A 19,750-nucleotide genomic window follows, 5' to 3' on the forward strand; every position below is an offset into this window, starting at 1 on the left:
GGATGGGTTTAGAAAGAAAGGGTATAAAAAGCTCAAAACAATTCGAATGGGTTCAAAATTACAACTTTCGGAATCAGATTTCTGATAACAACCACAACTTCTGCCCCAGTTTCTTGTTTGGGGACTTTTGGATTTTACTTTGATGGGACCGAACCATGAGGCTGCCTACGTATCCTTAAAAGGAATCAGGTCGAACGTAGTTTATGACATAGGAATTGCTCTGTCGTTGTGATTTTTCCTTTTCTCTTTCTTTGCTTTCTCTTTTGCTTTCTTTTCTCTTTTGTTGTTTTTCTTCTTTTTTTTCTTTTCATTCTTTTCTTTCTTTTTCATTCTTTTCTTTCTCTCTTCATTCTTTTCTTTCTATTTTTCTCTCCTTCCTTTACTTATCTTTTACGCTTGTGTTTCCAATATTTGTTACTGATTCCGAAAGAAGGGTATGAAAGAAAATAAATAAGGCTCAAAGGGGGTGACAAGGGATGAAGTGTTTAGATAGCAGAACAAAATGCCTTCGTCATTTCAATATTCAAAACATGCCAAATACAAACAAGTACAATCAAACAAAGAAAATCATACATAGTATCTCTTGACTGCATCAGAGTTGATAGCCATTTCTACACATTTGCCTTCTACATCTGTCAAATACAATGCACCATTGGACAACACTCTAGTTACAACGAACGACCCCTGCCAGTTTGGGGCAAACTTGCCTTTTGCTTCAACCTGATATGGAAGAACACGTTTCAATAATAACTGACCCACTTCAAACTTCCATGGACGCACCTTCTTATTGTATGTTCTTGCCATTCTCTGTTGATACAACTAGCCGTGACACACTGCTGCCATTCTTTTCTCGTCGATCAAACTCAATTGTTCCAAGCGGTTTTTGACCCACTCATCATTATCGATCTCAACCTCCGCGACAATTCGAAGGGATGGAATTTCCACTTCTGCGGGTATCACTGCTTCGGTGTCATACACCAACAAATAAGGAGCCTCCCCTACTAAAGTACGAATAGTAATGCGATAACCCAACAATGCAAATGGCAGCTTTTCATGCCACTGCCTAGAACACTCCACCATTTTTCGAAGTATCTTCTTTATGTTCTTGTTGGCTGCCTCGACTGCTCCATCTCCCTGGGGCGGTATGGGGTGGAACTGCGATGTGTAATCTTAAACTGTTGACACACCTCCTCTTTCATCAGATGACTATTGAGATTAGCACCGTTATCTGTGATGATTACCTTCGGTATCCCGAACCGGCAAATGATATTTGAATGCACAAAATCAACCACCGCCTTCTTGGTTACAGACTTGAATGTTTTAACCTCAACCCACTTGGTGAAATAATCTATGGCCACCAGAATGAACCTGTGCCCGTTCGATGCTGATGGCTCAATTGGCCCAATGACATCCATACCCCATGAAACAAAAGGCTACGATGTAGACATCGTGTGTAATTCAGATGGTGGAGAATGAATCAAATCTCTATGCACTTGACACTGATGACATTTACGCACGAAACTGATACAATCTCGCTCCATAGTGAGCCAATAATAACCTACCCGGAGAATCTTCTTTGCCTGCACATACCCACTCATGTGCGGTCCACAGACTCCAGAATGTACTTCAGTCATAATAGCTGTGGCCTGCCTAGCATCTATGCATCTTAGCAATCCAAGACCTGGAGTTCTTTTGTACAACACTCCTCCACTGAAGAAAAATCCACTTGCCAACCGTCGCATTGTTCTCTTTTGATCACCTGTGGCTTGTACGGGATACACTCCCATCCTGATGTACTCCTTGATGTCATGAAACCAAGGCTCCCCATCGAGCTCTTCTTCTACCACATTACAATAAGCATGCTAATCGTGGACTTGAATATGCAAAGGGTCCACATAAGCCTTATCTGGATAATGTAACATTGATGCCAGAGTAGCCAAAGCATCATCGACCTTATTGTGAATCCTCGGAATATGCCTGAACTCTATTGATTGGAATCGCTGACAGAGATCATGTAAACATTGTCGATACGGTATGAGTTTTAAATCCCGTGTTTCTCACTCTCCCTGAATATGGTGCACCAGAAGGTCCGCGTCACTCAAGACCAAGACTTCCTGGACACCCATATCCACAGCCATCCTCAAACCCAAAATGCATGCCTCGTACTCAGCCATGTTGTTAGTACAGTAGAACCGAAGCTGAGCCATAACAGGGTAATGATGCCCTGTTTCAGAAACAAGTACCGCTCCTATCCCAACGCCTTTCATATTAGTGGCCCCATCAAAGAAAAGTTTCCATCCTGTCCTTTCACTCTGTTCCAACTCTTCAATGCGCATTACCTCTTCATCAGGGAAATATGTCTTCAAAGGTTCGTATTCTTCATCCACGGGATTCTCATCCAAATGGTCGGCCAACGCTTGTGCTTTCATCGCAGTCCAGGTCACGTAGACAATGTCAAATTCTGTGAGCAAGATCTGCCACTTTGGGAACCTTCCCGTGGGCATAGGCTTTTAGAAGATATACTTCAATGGATCCAAGCGAGAGATGAGGTAAGTAGTATAAGATGACAAATAATGTTTCAGCTTCTGGGCTACCCAAGTTAGGGCGCAACACGTCCTCTCAAGATGAGTGTACTTAACCTTGTAAGATGTGAACTTCTTGATAAGATAATATATGGCCTACTCCTTCCTGCCAGTGATGTTATGTTGTCCCAGCACGCATCCAAATGAATTGTCCAAGACTGTCAAATACAGAATCAAAGGTCTCCCTGGTTCCGGCGGGACCAACATAGGCAGGTTTGACAAGTACCCCTTTATCTTATCAAATGCCTCCTGACATTCGTCTGTCCACTTGCCTGCAACTTCTTTCTTTAACAGTTTGAAAATAGGCTCACAAATTGTCGTGAGCTGAGTAATAAACCGGCTGATGTAATTCAATCTCCCCAACAGACTCATCACCTCAGTCTTGTTCTTTGGGAGTGGCAACTCCTGGATAGCTTTGATTTTTGACGGGTCTAATTCAATACCTCGACGACTGACTATGAATCCCAACAACTTTCTAGACGGAACATCGAATGCGCATTTTGCAGGATTAAGCTTGAGATTGTACCTGCGAAGCCTTTGGAAGAACTTTCTCAGGTCTTTGACATGGTCAGACTGCTTTCTAGACTTTACAATCACATCATCCACATAAACCTCGATCTCCCTGTGTATCATGTCATGGAATATGGTCGTCATTGCCCTCATGTAGGTTGCCCCGGCATTTTTCAGACTGAATGGCATGACCCGATAACAGTACGTTCCCCATGGCGTGATGAATGCTGTCTTTTCTGCGTCCTCCTCATCCATTAAGATCTGGTGGTAACCCGCATAACAATCCACAAAAGAACCAATTTCATGTTTGGCACAATTATCGATCAATATATGGATATTCGGCAATGGGAAGTTATCCTTGGGACTTGCCTTGTTGTGATCTCGATAATCAATCCCTGGTCTTACCATCCTTCTTCGGCACAGGCACAACATTGGCTAACCAGGTGGGATACCGGGTGACCCGAATGACTTTGGCCTCAAACTGTTTGGTAACCTCTTCCTTAATTTTCACACTCATATCAGTTTTAAATTTCCTCAGCTTCTGCTTGACAGGGGGGAATCCCGGATCAGTAGGCAATTTGTGAACCACCAAGCCACTGCTTAGACCTGGCATGTCGTCATAGGACAATTCAAAAATATCTTTATACTTGAACAGTGTTTTAATTATCTCCTCTCTGAGTTGTGGTTCAAGATGGACACTTATTTTAGTTTTCCAAACATTATCTTGGTCCCCTAAATTGATTGTTTCTGTATCACTCAGGTTAGGCTTGGGTTTTTCTTCAAAATGGCTTAATTATTTACTAATCTCTTCAAAGGCTTCATCTTCATCATATTCTGATTCAACATCACACTCTATTTCTTGAATTACTATTTCAGAATTAGATTGGCTTTTAAGACTGGGCCGGAGATTCTGTATGCATGTCATATCATTGAAACCAGCATAAAAAGAACTGTACAAGGAAGAAAACAAAAATAAAAATAAAACTATCAGGAAGGGAGAAAAGGAAAATTGCATTTCATTGAAATTAGAGATAACAAGTCTTATACATCCAAACAGACGGAACATAGAATCTGAACTACAACCCTGGGATAATCCAGATAAACTGAAAGAAAATCAAATAATACTACCAAAACTCCTTCCTGGTAGGGAGAGGAGTAGCTTCCCAATTGTTTATCTTCGCACTGGGCCCAACAAATTGCACATCCGCCTTGCTAGAACCCTCTCTAGCTTCCACCGTGTTCACTTCGTCGAATATCCTCTCGAACTTTTCCATCAAATCTCCATCCTTATCAACCACCGAACTGGGAACCGTCGTCACTGGGCGTTTTCTGGTACCAGGCCTGACAAATGATCTGGAAAGATGCGGGACTGGCTTTGGAAGGGCCCATGCTATCTATTTCATTTTTCTGGCTCTTCTCACGTCTGCGACTGTGGGCTTGAAACCCATACTAAATGTATCCAAGTTTTTAGGAAGAGAAATCGGTTGTACGATACCTTGCAGAGATGCACCCAAAACCTTGCCCGGTACAAAATCATTTTTTAACATTTCAACGGCTACCATGACTGATGCAGCAGCTACCCTTGGAGTCGGCACGCACTTCCCTTTAGAATTATCTCTACCGATACCGTGTCAAAAACCTGATAAACCCATGGCCCCTTGTCATCTTCAAACTCTATGAACGGAACAATGGCATCACTGGGAACACACAAATTGTCTTTGCCATGCACAACAATTTCATGTCTATCCCATTCAAACTTAACCATTTGATGCAGAGTGGACGGGACTGCTTTGGCAGCATGAATCCAGGGTCGACCTAACAACAGATTGTAAGAAACAGCCACATCGAGCACCTGGAATTCCATAGTAAATTCAACTGGCCCTATTGTAAGCTCGAGCACTATGTCCCCGACTGAATCTTTCCCTCCATCGTCGAATCCCCGAATGCAGATATTGTTCTTATGAATTCTTTCATCATCCACCTTCAACTTGTTCAGAGTGCAAATAGGGCAAATATTTGCACTGGAACCGTTGTCAACCAGTACCCGAGTAACCATGGAATCTTCACATTTCACCGTAAGATAGAGGGCTCTATTGTGCTCAGTACCCTCCACGGGCAACTCATCATTAGAAAAAGTGACTCTGTTTACCTCAAATATCTTGTTAACTATTTTTTCCAAGTGGTTTACTGAGATTTTGTCAGGAACGTGGGCTTCGTTCAAGATCTTCATCAAAGCCCGACGGTGCTCATCTGAATGGATCAATAATGACAATAGCGAGATCTGAGCCGGTGTCTTCCTTAACTGCTCCACAATGGAATAGTCCTGCACTTTCATCTTTCTCAGAAATTCCTCTGCTTCTTCCTCGGTCACAACTTTCTTCACCAACACTGGGTTATCTTTGGAGATCTTAGCTTTTCTCAACTCTTCAGGGGCAAAGCATCTCCCTGATCGAGTCAAACCATGGGTCTCACACACTTATTCTTTAACCTCTTTCCCCTTGTAAGTCACTATCACTCGTTCATAATTCCATAAGACTGCCTTGCTGTTGACTATCGGTAATTGAGTTACCGGTTTGATAATGACAGGATCTGTGCGGGAACCCTTCACAATTACCACAGGCTTGTTCATCACTCCTGGCACAACCATTTTTGCTCTTTTATGTTTTCCTGTAACGTCACTTGAGGACCCCTTCTTCATCTCCACAGATGGTTCATTATTTGCCCCGTTCAACTTGATCACAAACTTCTCACTTGTTGACTTTTCAAACGGCTTGGCTTCACTAGCCCGAATCATCATGACAGTTTGCGAAGGCTTCTTAGGCTCCCCTCCGTTATGCAAAATCTCAATTATATTTGTCTCATGATTGACCGGTAACAGGTTCTGGTTGATGTTGGGTGCCTCTGGGGCTTGGACCTCAACTCGATTAGTATTAATGAGCTCTTGAATAACTGTTTTCAATTTCCAGCATTTCTCTGTGTCATGACCCGGGGTCCCTGAACAATACTCACAACTCACCGAGTGGTTAAGATTTCTGGGAGGGGGATTTGGCAGTTTAGCCTCGATTGGATTAAACATACCCAACCGTCTCAATCTATGGAATAGACTAGTATATGATTCTCCCAACGGAGTGAAAGTCTTATGCTTCTGCAACCTCTCATTCTTAAAGGCTTGATTTGGCCAAAAACCTATTCCAGGGGGATTTCTGTAGGCTCTTTGGGGGGATAGGTATTTTGTGGAGCTGAGTATGGACTTTAAAGAGCTGGCGCACGCCATTGTGCATGAGCAGAAGGTTGGGTATAGGTTTGTGCGTGATGGACGGAAAAATGGGGATCTGGCAGTGGGTAGTAGTGTTGTGGTGGGCTATATGGAGTGTGGGGGTAAGTTTGGTGATAGGATCGAGGCAGGTTGTAGTAACGTGGAAGGTTCCTGGATCTGACCCAAGCTCCCGACTCAATTGTCGCAACATCCTCTATCTTCTTCTTCCCGAGTACACCTCCAGTACCGTTTTGAATGGCCTGGGTGGTCACTTTGATTGCTGAATAACTCATGATCTTGTTGGACTTGAGTCCCTCCTCAACCATGCCTCCCATTTTTACAACTTCATTAAAGGACTGCCCACTGCTGACACCAAGTGACCAAAATAAGTGGGTTCCAAAGCCTGCAAGAAATAATCAACCATCTCACTTTCTTTCATCGGAGGGTCAACCCTCGCTGCTTGCTCTCTCCACCGGAATCCATATTCCCTGAAACTCTCACCGGGCTTTTTCTCAATCTTTGTTAATGACAGACGGTCTGGGATAATTTTAAGATTGTACTGAAAATGGCAGGCAAAGGCTTGGGCCAAATCGTCCCATGTGTACCACCTGCTGTGATCTTGTTTGGTATACCATTCTAATGCCGATCCACTCAAACTTTGGCTGAAATATGCCATCAACAATTTATCTCTTCCGCCTGCTCCTCTCATCTTGCTACAAAATCCTCTTAAGTGTGCTACTGGATCGCCATGCCCGTCGTACAGATCAAACTTAGGCATCTTGAACCCTGCTGGTAACTAAACATCTGGGAACAGACATAAATCTTTATAGGCCACACTCACTTGACCCCCAATCCCCTCATATCTCTGAATGATTGTTCTAAACTTTTGACCTTTCTGATCATCTCCTCATGTTCGGGATTTTTGGGTGGCTTCTCGGTCTCTGTCGTAAGATCAAGATGAGGGGTATAAGAACATGGTTCCGGGACTTTGAAGGTGGGTTCAGGGGGATAATACTGGTTGTCGTGAGTTTGGAACAGAGGTTCACTGGAAGATCGGTGTAATGCAGCAGGTGAAGGTGCCACAAAAACGGGAGTGACTGGTAGAGGAGGATATGGGACTTGTTTGGGTGGTGGAGCTTGGGAAGTATGGGAAGTGGTGCCATAGCATTATTGGTAGAGGGGAAAGGCTGGAGATGAGTTCGCAGTGGGAGGCTCCTGAGGTTGGGCCGATGGTGGGATATAAGCTGGGTTGGCGGGATAAACCGGTGATGGATGACCCTTTGCCCAGGCCTGGTACATTTCATCCATTTGCTTCTTTAACTTATATATCTCTTCCTTCATCGCATTAACATCCAATTCTTCCACCTCTTTTGACGGATCAACAATACTTGCCTCCAATTCTTGGTTGGCCATATTCTACCTATCTTTTGATCGGGTGCTGTATGAGTGAGTTGCCAAAATTCTAGTCAACTAACTACCTGCCTGGACTCAATATATCAACAATAACCTTGTTAGTGATTAGGGCTTTAAGAAATTGGTAACCGCACATTTTGGGGAATGAATGCACCTAAGCAGTTAACCATTATGCATTTGATCGACTGCTTGCATCATCCCGACTTTTCTTTTACTTCTCTTTTTTTCTTTTCATGTTTTCACTCTTGCCCTTGCTTTCTCTTTGTTTTTATTTTCTCATTTCCCTCTTGTTTTGTTAGTGCTTCTTTCTCTTGATTTTCTTATTCTTCTTCTTTTTTTTCCTTTCTTTTCCTCTCTCTTTTCGTTTTTCTTTTTTTTCTCTTTTCTTTCTCTTTTTTTTTCTTTTGGTTATGGTCGAATCCTATGGAGATTGCCTACGTATCATGACCCCGCATGAATCAGACCGAGTGTAGTTCTGGAAGATAAGTGTGAAAGTAAATAATAAAACATTTTCTGGGATTTTCAATTTTCATAAAAGCAAATGCTTTGATTACAAAGACTCCAAACCAACAGACTCCAAGAGAAACTAACAGACGCTGATGAAGAGACGAAATACAGACTCCAAAAATTAACTATCATACTCCAACAAAAGAAAATACATACTCGAACACAATTGACAGACTCCAGCAAAAAAAAAATACAAACTCAACACAACTGACAGACTCTAACAGAAAAGGAAATACAGACACAAATGAAAAATCATGAATACATCAATGCTCCTAGTGCCCGCGGGACATCATTTGGTCTCGCTGCGGGCCTATATGCAAGATCCCTTTGAAGTCGGTCCAAGTCACTCATTATCTGCTTAACAAATGTCATCACTGCCGCGAAAAAGGTGGTACGAGTCATATCCTTATAGACTTGGCACTTTATAACAATGTAATCGGCGATGTTTCTAATTCTCTCTCTTATAACACCCTTTTCTTGTAACAAACGCCCGATCTACTGGGCCCTGACCTCCAAAGTTTGCTCGGACACTTGATTCTACTCCTGAAGTTGTTGCAAATCTATTTCTAATTGTGCCAATGCTGTATAACAATGCTCTCTTTCAACCTTGAAGTATTTAGCCTGTTTGATCATTTTGTTTTCCGTGGTGATAACCCTTTTCTTTAATCCCACGACTTCATTGTCGTACTTTTCTTTCAACTGCTTAACCAAGCGTGCTCATTCATCTGCATTTTTAGCCAATTGCTTTCGAACTCTGGCTAGCTCACTTTCTGTTTTGTTCAAATCAAAACTATAGTCACTCACTTTCTGCCTCAGGTTATTTATGAGTTTTTCATCTTTGGCACTTCGGGCGGGGTTCCCTGCCTCTATTTTCATTTTTTGAATTTGGTCTCGAAGGGCCTCATTTTCTTTGGCTAGCTTTTTCTTTTCACCTTCGTCTGCCATTGCTTGCAAGCTAATCTCGAATTGAAGTCCTTTAACTTGTTTTTCCAACCTTCCTATTGTGGCCCTGTACTCATTCTCCTTATCCAACCAAACCCATTGTTCTTGTGACGCCTCGACGAATTCCTGAAGATGGGGTCTTTTCGCCGGCCTCCCAAAATCAATTTCTCTCCTATACCAAGCCAGGTACCCTGGTGAAACCTCACTTTTGGATCGATCACGTACACAGGTATTGGCTATTAAGTATTGACATTCGCTCCAAATTTGGCGGACTGCTGCTTCATGAAACTGACCGTTAAGTTCGATCTCAACTACTTGGGCACTAAAATCTTCATCTCTCGGAACTATCTGTCATCTTCCCAGCTGCCTCAAAACCCGATATGGGGCATAAGGCTAGATACTCCTAAGTCCCATCAGGATGAAATGAGTCCCAGTGGCTGGCATGTATATGATCTCATCCATAGGCAGCTATCCAAATGTCCACTCTATTTGGTTTGCAGTGATGGAACGGAGGCGTGCTATCCACTCTGTAACCCTTCTGGCAGGCTGATCCTATCAACCCTCGTATAAAATTCCTCTATATATGTTTTCTCTGTCGACCCATAACTCATAAATTGAGGACGATGGTGTAAGTGTTCAATCATCCACATCTGCAACAACACGTTGCACCCCTCGAAAAAGTATCCTCCGGCTTTGCAGGCTGTGAGAGCGCGGAAGATTTCAGCTACTACCATGGGTGCGAGGGTGTTGTTGGCCTGAGTGAGCAAAGTTCTGACAACCCCGACTACTCGTATGTCAATGTTCCCATCTTTTCTAGGAAACACCAAAAGTCCCAAAAAGACCACCATAAATGCAAAACACCTGTGTTCTTCCCACTTAAGGCGGTTTCCTTTGCTGCAGATTTTGTTTTCCGACTTGTTGAACCCCCATATATGACCATATCTATTGTATATAAACTGAAAAGTACAGAAACCAGCCGCTAAATCTGGGTTGTGGACCCCCCTGCTTATTTTCAAAGAGTCTAAGAACCTGTGTATGGCTACGACCCTTGGAGTAATCAGGTACTGGTGTCTCAGAGGCACTTTGGGACCCCGAATATATCCGGCTATTTCCTCCAATGTTGGGGTAAGTTCAAAATCTTAGAAATAAATACGTTGTGGGCCGGGTCCCAGAATATAACCAACGCCTTTATGATGTCTCCCCTAGGATTAATCTTTAGCAACCCAGTGAGGCCTCCCAGGTATAGATTGACCGTGTCTTGCCCCGATTTACCCAGATCATCCCACAACATATGCAACTCCAAATGGATCTTGTTCAAGACTGTTATTGGCAAATTCTGACTCGTGCTCATTCTGCACATTTATTAGGGTGATTAAGCAAAATAATGACTCAATTGACTCCAAAACAAAGCTGACACTTGTCACACCTCCTTTTTACGTACCCGAGAGGGTACAAGGGAGTTTCTTTCAATTAAAGGATAATCGAAACGAGATTTGTTTATTTATTTCAGAGTCGCCACTTGGGAGATTTAGGGTGTCCCAAGTCACCAATTTTAATCCCGAATCGAGGAAAAGAATGACTCCATATTACAGTCTGCGCACCAGAAATCCGGATAAGGAATTCTGTTAACCCGGGAGAAGGTGTTAGGCATTCCCGAGTTCCGTGGTTCTAGCACGGTCGCTCAACTGTCATATTTGGCTTGATTATCTGATTTAATACATGTTGAACCTATGTGCAAAATTTAACTTTTAACCGCTTTTATCATTTACTGTTATTTTTATCAAGAATTGCAACGTTGTGAAAATGTATCTCAAACCGCGTTACAATCAATGTACCCGTGGTCGTCGACACACTTTGACTCCGTTGAGATTTGGATTTGGGTCACATCAATGTGCACCCGAGTTTAAGGAAATTAAATTATTAAAGGCGCGCCTAAAGCGACTAGCGTATCATCTACTTTGGGTAGGGCCGTGGAATTTTGCTAAACGGTCCATCCCGAAGTCTAAGCAAATTTAAAACAAGTATTTACTGAGGGCCCCGCAATTTTGTATTTTTATTCGGCGAGGCTCATCTCGTTCTTATTTTTCAAAAGGAATTTGCAACGTCATGGACACGCATCTCGAACCACGTCACAATCAATGTACCCGTGATTAGAGACACATTTCGACTCCGTTGAGATTTGGATTTGGGTCACATAAATGTGCACCCGAGTTTAAGAAGGTAAGGTTTATTAAGGCGCGTCCTAAAGAGACTAAGGTATTGTTATTTTAGGAAGAGGCCGTGAAGGTTCATTAAACGGCCAAATCCAAAGTCTAGTCAATGGTTATGTATTTTATTGAGGGCCCCGGCGATGTGTGATTTATTTAGCGAGGCTCGTCTCATTTTTATTTTAAAGGATAAACCTATAACGACTACATTTTCCGATTAAGTTCGTCTCTAAAAATAAAAGGAAATCCCTCAATTAATTACATGCTGAAAAGGTCAAACTTATTAGTTATTAATTTACGGCTAATGCAAATGGAAAATTGCAATCGAGTTTGTACAAAGAGAGATTACTTCCGTTCTATATCCTATTATTTAATAACACTGGAACATGATATTGACGCACAATAATATCAAAACAGATTAACTATTCTTTGATTAATTTAAACTAACATTATTAGATGAGGAAGTTATACATATTCAACATCATTACTCATTAACTACATTTTTATACAAAGAAAGGAAAATTATATTCAAACACAAATCTAAGCAGGAGGAATTCAACAGGAACAAAGCCTGATTAATATTTCATTTTGCTTCAAGCCGAGAGTGTACAAATGTGTACCTGGAAATGGCAATACAAGAAGAAACGAAGTAGGAGTCAGCAACAATAATACCACAGCAACAGCCGATTCAGCAACACCGTAAACCAGTAACAACCAGTAGAATAACCCAGTAACAGATTGAAAACTCAGCAACACCAAAGTGCAATCGCAGTCAAAGCAGAAGAGAGACGGATACAAGATGCATTAGTTTTAATGATTTTGAATAACACTCGAGAAAAGCAAACAGAAATTATTCGAGTGAAAGTTCAAATTGCATTTCTCTTTTACTCTCTAACACTCTTGAAATTTTCCAGAATGTATTACTCTCAAAAATATTCTCCCAATAATAATCTCTAACCCCCTCAATAACGTTCAACCCTCTCTCATTCAAGTCAAGTCCTAAAAACTCTCTCTCCAATTTCCAGTCCTCTTTAATGTGTCAAATGACCCTATATATATAGCAAGATAAGTTTTGAATCCCCAACCCGAAATTATTCCCCCAAGGCATGCTTTGTCCCACTACTTAATGTTTTCTTTATTTTAAACTTTGTCCCCCATGCCTACATTAAATAAATACATCCACCCCAACCCATTACAATTTGTCCCCCATGCTTAACATAAACAAATGCAATATTCCCCTCCACTACTTTATGTTTTGTCCCCCATTACGTTAAACAATTATATCAAACACCACCCCATTATATTTTGTCCCCCATGCTTAACATAAAGAATTAAAATAATGTTCAATTACCAAACTACCCCTCCGACCTTATTGCAATTTACCAAACTACCCCTGAATGTAATGCAATTTACCAAACTACCCCCATCAGCTCTAAACAATCAATTAATCATAACTTAACCAAAATATAGCCAAGATGACCAATTTCTCAACAATCTTCAACAACAAATCACATGAACACGATGAACAACACAACTCAAAATTAATGGAATGAATTAACCATATCGCGAACCAATCCTGGTTAATTTAGACCATCAATGAATGAGCAAGGATACAACGATACAAACAACAAAATACATGATTCAAACTAAATCAACAAATCAAAACAAACATAAACTCAAATTAAATCACTGGATTAAACATGAACTTCAAACAAAGATGAACATGAACTAAATCTATTTTTTAAACAACAAACATGACGGATTCAAACAACATTAATAATTTCTGGAAAATACATAACAACACATGAAACAAATTGAAGAAATAATTAATTAAATTTCAATTTGAATCTACCAAACATTAAACTAACAAATTTTTACCTAAACAATAAACAAGAACGATAAAACAAAACATGAAACAAACTGAAAAATTCACCAAATAATGAACAAAAACAAACATTTGCCAATTTTAGATTCGAGAGTATCAAAATGAAACACGGACAAAATAAAACTCAAAATATACTAACCGGATCGACACGAAATATGTACGGACTGTCTCGCCAAACCTCGACCAAAGCTCGACCAAACGACGACGAACGAATCTAAGAAGCAAACTGAAGCAATGCCGACTTAAGGGTGCGGGCAGCATCGAACAAAACAAAAGCAGCTGGTGGGTGCGTTTGGTTCTGTACGCAAAGCAGAAGGAAGAAGACGAGGGTGAGGCAACAACGTCCAGCAGCAAACATGGCAGCAGCAGCTCGGAGGTGACGCAGAAACTGTGAATGCGCGGGGCTGCTGGAGGTCGAACGACGGGGACAAAGAAGAAGATGAGCAGCAGCACCAACTGAAAAAGCAGTCGACGCAGCGTTGGCAACCATGGATGTCGAGCAAGTTTTGAGCTTGACGAAGGAGATGAAGACGCCGCTGGGTCATCCATGGTTGGAGAAGATAAAGCTTGAACAACTGGTCTATTTGGACGTGCGGTTGAGGGCAGCCATGGACGTCGAGCTCAAACTCGAGCTTGACGTCGAACGACGAAGATGAAGTCGCGATGGATGGTGAAACAGAAGGAGCAGCAGTGGCGTGAAGGAGAAGAAGCTGGTCGTGAGGTGGAAGGGAAGTAACGAGGGCAGCCATGGGAGCGTTGAAGGTGGAGGGGTTGTTTTGGAGAAGAAGAAGATGGAGGGGGGCAGGTGTTTTTTAGTTTTAGGGTTTTCAAAAAATGAAAAATGAAGATTTAGGAAGCGTTAGGTCATTTTGGGGTTAATGGGGCGGACCGGGTCGACCCGGTTTGAAGTGGACCAGGTCATGGGGAAGATTGGGCAATTATTTGGGCCTCGGGTTGACATTTGAAGAAGTGGCCCAATCCGATTTTTCTTTGTATTTTTGTTCTCTTTTCTTCTTTTATTTTTCTAAAACTAAATTCTAAAAATACTTAAATTATTATTAAGAACTAAATTAAGTTATAAAAGCGCAAATTAACTCCCAATAACAATTAACGCACAATTAAGTAATAATTAAGCATAAAATTGTTCATTTGGACATTAAATGCTAAAAATGCAAAAGATGCCTATTTTTGTAATTTTTAAATTTTGTAAAACAAATTTAATTACTAACAATTATAGAATTAAATCCTACATGCAAAATGTGACATATTTTTATATTTTTTATTAATTTAACAAATAAACACGCACAGACAAATACAAATAATTATCCAAAAATATCACAAAATCTCTCAAAATTGCACACCAAGGAAAATCATTTGATTTTGAATTTTTTGGGAGTAATTCTCATATAGGGAAAAAATCACGTGCTTACAAAACTTTTTTTTCTAGATTTTCATTTTGAAAGTAAAAACCCGGCTTTGTAAATACGGCCTTTCAGCACTTCCGGAGGAAGATTTTAAGGTCGTGCTTGTCAACCGGCTAAGAATTGAAAAAGAGAACGAAGGCGGCTGTTCTTGCAAAAATAGCCTTCCGGCGTCCTTTTGGGGACAATCGGCTATTTTGACAAAAATGGCATTACCTTAACCATTATAATAAAAGGGAAATTTTGTTTGTTTGTTTTTTCTCGTTTTCTCTTCAGGCTATTTTTGCAAAAAGGAAGTTGGACCAGATGGCGGTTGCCTGCATATCTCACACCCTATGAGAATCAAACTGGCATAGTTCAGGAAAATTTGTCAAAATAAAACCAACTATTTTTCCTTTCTAAAACACAAAAGATTTTCTTCTTTTTCTTTTTTTCTTTGAAAACTACAAAATTCTTTTTTTTTCTTCAAAATTTTGGCAAAGTTTCGGTATGTTTGGGACATTGGTTTTTCAAAACAGGCCCTTATCCCTCTCAACCATCTAATTTTTCCTTGTAAGTCGGTCAACATGCAAATCCGAAGCAAATAAATGCACAAGTAGCAAGTAAAATGCATCAGGATGGTCTTTTCATTTCGGGTACACCTGTCCTAGACATACCCAACCCTGTGTTGAGTCTCCAAAGTCAAATGCACATGATGCAAACAAACGTTCCTACTAGGGACCCGGTATGAGGCTGAGTTATTTTAGGTTCAAAACCTGGGTATGCGTTCTAGATTGTGTACCCGAGTGCACAACTCGAGCCGAGGAGGGGGCTACGTACCGGGAACCAAAAGGCCATCCGGCTTAGTAACTTGCCCGAGCCTCTTTCTTATTTCAAGGTATGACATTAATAGAATAGGGAGTCTCGACCAGCGAGCACATCCCCGAAGATGAGAAGAGAAGGGTTTCGTAGCAGTTTATATACAGTTCAGATAATATCAAAGTGGTAAAAGCAACATTTAGCACATTAGGCCCAAACATGCGAATAAAATCAGATAATAAATAAAGCCAAATACAATAATTATTCTAAGCTCGAATTCTGAACCCTGAACCAGAGATTTTGGGTTCGGTCCCCAGCAGAGTCGCCAGAGCTATCACACCTCCTTTTTTACCTACACCCTGAGAAGAGGAGTATACAAGGGAGTTTTCTCCAACTTAAAGTGACAATCGAAACGAGATTTATTTAAAAGATTTAGAGTCGCCACTTGGGAGATTTATGGTGTCCCAAGTCACCGGTTGAATCCTGAATCGAGGAAAAACTTGACTCTGTTTAACAGTCTGCGAACCAGAAATCTGGGTAAGGAATTCTGTTAACCCGGGAGAAGGTGTTAGGCATTCCCGAGTTCCGTGGTTCTAGCACGGTTGCTCAACTGTTATATTCAGCTTAATTATCTGATTTTAATACATGTTTTAGCCTATAGTTCAATTTCAACTTCACCGCTTTTATTTAAATATTTTTGGAAGATTCAACGTCATCTAAAACACATCTTGAACCACGTCACATAAATGCACCCACGGTCCACAACATATTTTATTTAACGTTGTTGAGATTTGGATTTGGGTCACATAAATGCACACTCGAGTTTAAGAACGTAATTTATTAAAATAACGCGCCTAAAGCAGCTACGCGTTTGCAACTTTGCAAGGGCCACGGAAATTCGCTAAGTGGCACGCCTCGGTTTCTAAGGAATTATTAATTAAACTAAGGCCATGCAACTATAAGGTTCTGTTCGGCATGGCACGCCTCCAATCTATTTGTCTAAGATTGATCAAAATATTGAAGGCCAAAAGTTATACATTTTTGGCTAATAGGGCATGCCTCGACCCATTTTAAAGGGTCTAGTTAGTTAACTAAAGGTCTAAGGTGATTTGAATTCCCTCTAGGCAAACAAATAACTCAACCTTTGAGGATCAACAAAATGGAACAATGTTTCGTTAACATGAAGCCTAATCAAAAGCAGGCCCAAATCACATTTGTCATTTTTGCACGTTGGAAACAAAGTCTAATCTTGAAGGAAATTGGCAGTGCATCGAAAGGGCATTGGGCCAACGCTAAGGGCCCAACTGCAAGTTTCAACGCCAAATCACACACAAGAACTCATAATCGTACACAATTTATTGAATACCAATTAGCTAAAACTATATTGAGCACATGATTAAAGTAACATTTTTGCTTCCTTGATTATTCAAACATCGAGCAACTAAAATTGCATTTTTTGGTCATGTCTGCACCTTGGACCCACGTTGGCCTTGGACTCACAAGGCCACAGCACAAGGAAAATAAACATTGGGCCTAAACGAGCCCAAGTCAGATTTCGAGGTCAATTGCTGGAGGTTTAAGACTCGACATCGAGTCTTCTTAGAAGCAAACAATATATGTTTAACTCTTTATTCATAACAATAAACCAGGCCTCAACTTGTAAGATTTGAAGTCACATTTCACAAGATATCAACCTTAAACTTATTGATGCCTCAATTTAATCAACACTAATAGGCAAATCCACTACTCTCAACATGAGTTTACGTCCATATTTCAAAGCGTAGCTAATTCTGAGCAAGACAATACACATCACAATAGACTATATATCCTGCACTAGTCATGATGTTTGATTCTACACAAAGTTGTTATCACGTAATGCAAAATCGAAATGTATAGCGAAAACTAGAAAAAACTGAACAATATGCCTTCAATCCAACTCATGAAACCTGACTCTAAAACAATTGAAAACCAATGCATGCCAAACAAGGTTCAATCACAATTTTTAATGTAAGCCTCAAAATTCAAAGTGTAACTCTACTTTAAACATGCTACACCCAGGAAATTAAACCAAACAAACCTAGTGGAACAAAAAAAAGGACAAAACTCAGCTAGTAAGAAAAGAAGGCCTTCATTTCTTCACGGTCATATCAACCATCTTACATGGCTATAAACAGAGATATATACCTGGAAATTGAAAGGAAAAAGAAGTGAGGAAGTAGTAGAAAAGCAGCAAAATAGTGCCTAGCAGTAACAATGGAACAGTAACCTCACAGCAACTCAAAACCAGCTTTAAAACCTAAAATCAGACCATCTTCGACCCAGATAAGTATTTGTGACTTTTCAGAAATTATAGATAAATGAAAGGAGCTGAGAAAAACAGAAATCGGGACTCAATTTTGGACCAGTTTTACTAAGAGAAGCAGGGAATTCAATGTTCTTCTTTTGAGCTAGCCATTTTAGTTTTAGGGAATTTTCTCCTCCAGAAGTCTGCCTTCAGTGCCAAGTAAAGGTGCCTTTAAAGGAAAAGCATTAGGGCAACCTCAAAGAAATTCAGATTTGCACTTTAAACCTTCTGATATTTTCCTTTTTGCTCAAATATCCTTAGTTTAAAACTCAGATTTTCAGATTGGCCCCCACCCCAGCTTCTTAGAAGTTTCCTTAGGCTGTTACAAATGATTCCCTTACCTACAATTCCTATTTTACCCCTTAAACACCATGTTATTACCCCTAAAATCAAACAGATATGGGTCACGGGTTGAATTGACCCAGTAGTTAAGCCAAATTGGGGGCTCAATGCTGACCCAATGGCCTAAATCAACCCCTTGGGGAAATTCTGATTTTGGCTTCAAAGCTCAAGCAAAATGAGCCAAATTAAATCAGTCAACAAATTGAGGGCAGACACTTGAATGATTTTGAAACCAAACATACACTAGTTGAACACAAGTAAGCAGGAAATTGACTAAGTTATCAAAATAAACCTAATTAAATTAACTAAGCGAGAGACAAAATCAGAATTTCAGTCATGCTATTACCAAGAAAACTGAACCTACCAAGAAAATCAGGGGACAAGATTTTGAAAAATAAAATTAAAAGGGAATAAAAGAACACTATATATTCTCGCCCAGAAAGTTTTGGTCAAGTTTTGATTGAATTGACCAAAGAAGAAGAAAGAGAGATGAAGAGGAACGAAACTGAAATAATGCCAGAAATGAATAAGGAAGGAAAACTCACCGACCAAAACTTGAACTCATGACCGATATATTGACTTAAACCCCCGACGAACGTCAACTGCTCGTTCTTTGTCGACTAACGTTATTTTATGGTAAAACCGGCCCTGAACACTTGTGAAGACTGGAGAAACACCTTTGCATAAACGACCTCGGCCATAACTTCTAGGGCTTGAACCCTACATTTGAAATTCGAGAAGCACCGGACAGATTCAAGGGAAACCAATGGTGGATTAGGTGTAAAGGGGGTGTGGGGGTTATAGGGTGTTATTTTGGGGATGATTGGATGAGTTGGAGTTTTGGTCGTTTTCTTCGATCCAAGATTCGAGAGGCTGGGCTGGGATTCAAGAGTGGGGATTTGGAGATTTGGAAAGAGGAGAAAGAGGGGAATCTGTGGTGTTAATTTGGTGTTGATCAGAGCAACGCCGCCGGCGGAGACGATTCCCGGCGGGTAGCTCACGGCGGAGACAGTGAGGGCTTTCTGAGGGTGTGAAAGAGATGACTAGGTGGGGGGTTGTTAGTACATATATATATATATATATGTCGGGTGTCCCTTACTTCTGAGCCGTTAGATCAGGCAAACCTCGACGGCTCAGATCTATCTTGCACTAAACGGCGTCGTTTTGTTTAGTGGGGGGGGGGGGAACCGGATAGGGACGGGTCTGGGCCGGGTTTTGACTGGGTTTCAGGGGGAACGTTTGGGCCTGGGGTTTGGAAATCAAATGCAGCCCAATTCAGCCCCTATTTCCTTTTATTTGTTTTTTTTCTACTTTTTTTTTTCGAGTTAAAATTAAAATAAACCTAAATTAATAACTAATCAATTATCCTATTACGTTAATTAACTCTAAATAAAATTTACCACAAGTAATTAAAAACCAAATTCAAGGAAAAACTACCAAAATTCGAAATTAAAATTAAAAGTGCAAAATAAACTATTTTTATGATTTTTTTCATTTTTATGAAACAACTAATTTGTCAATTAATCCTAAAAATGCAAAATTA

The sequence above is a fragment of the Nicotiana tabacum genome, chromosome 11 (genome assembly GCF_000715075.1).
Source record: "Nicotiana tabacum cultivar K326 chromosome 11, ASM71507v2, whole genome shotgun sequence".
NCBI classification, from domain to species: domain Eukaryota; kingdom Viridiplantae; phylum Streptophyta; class Magnoliopsida; order Solanales; family Solanaceae; genus Nicotiana; species Nicotiana tabacum.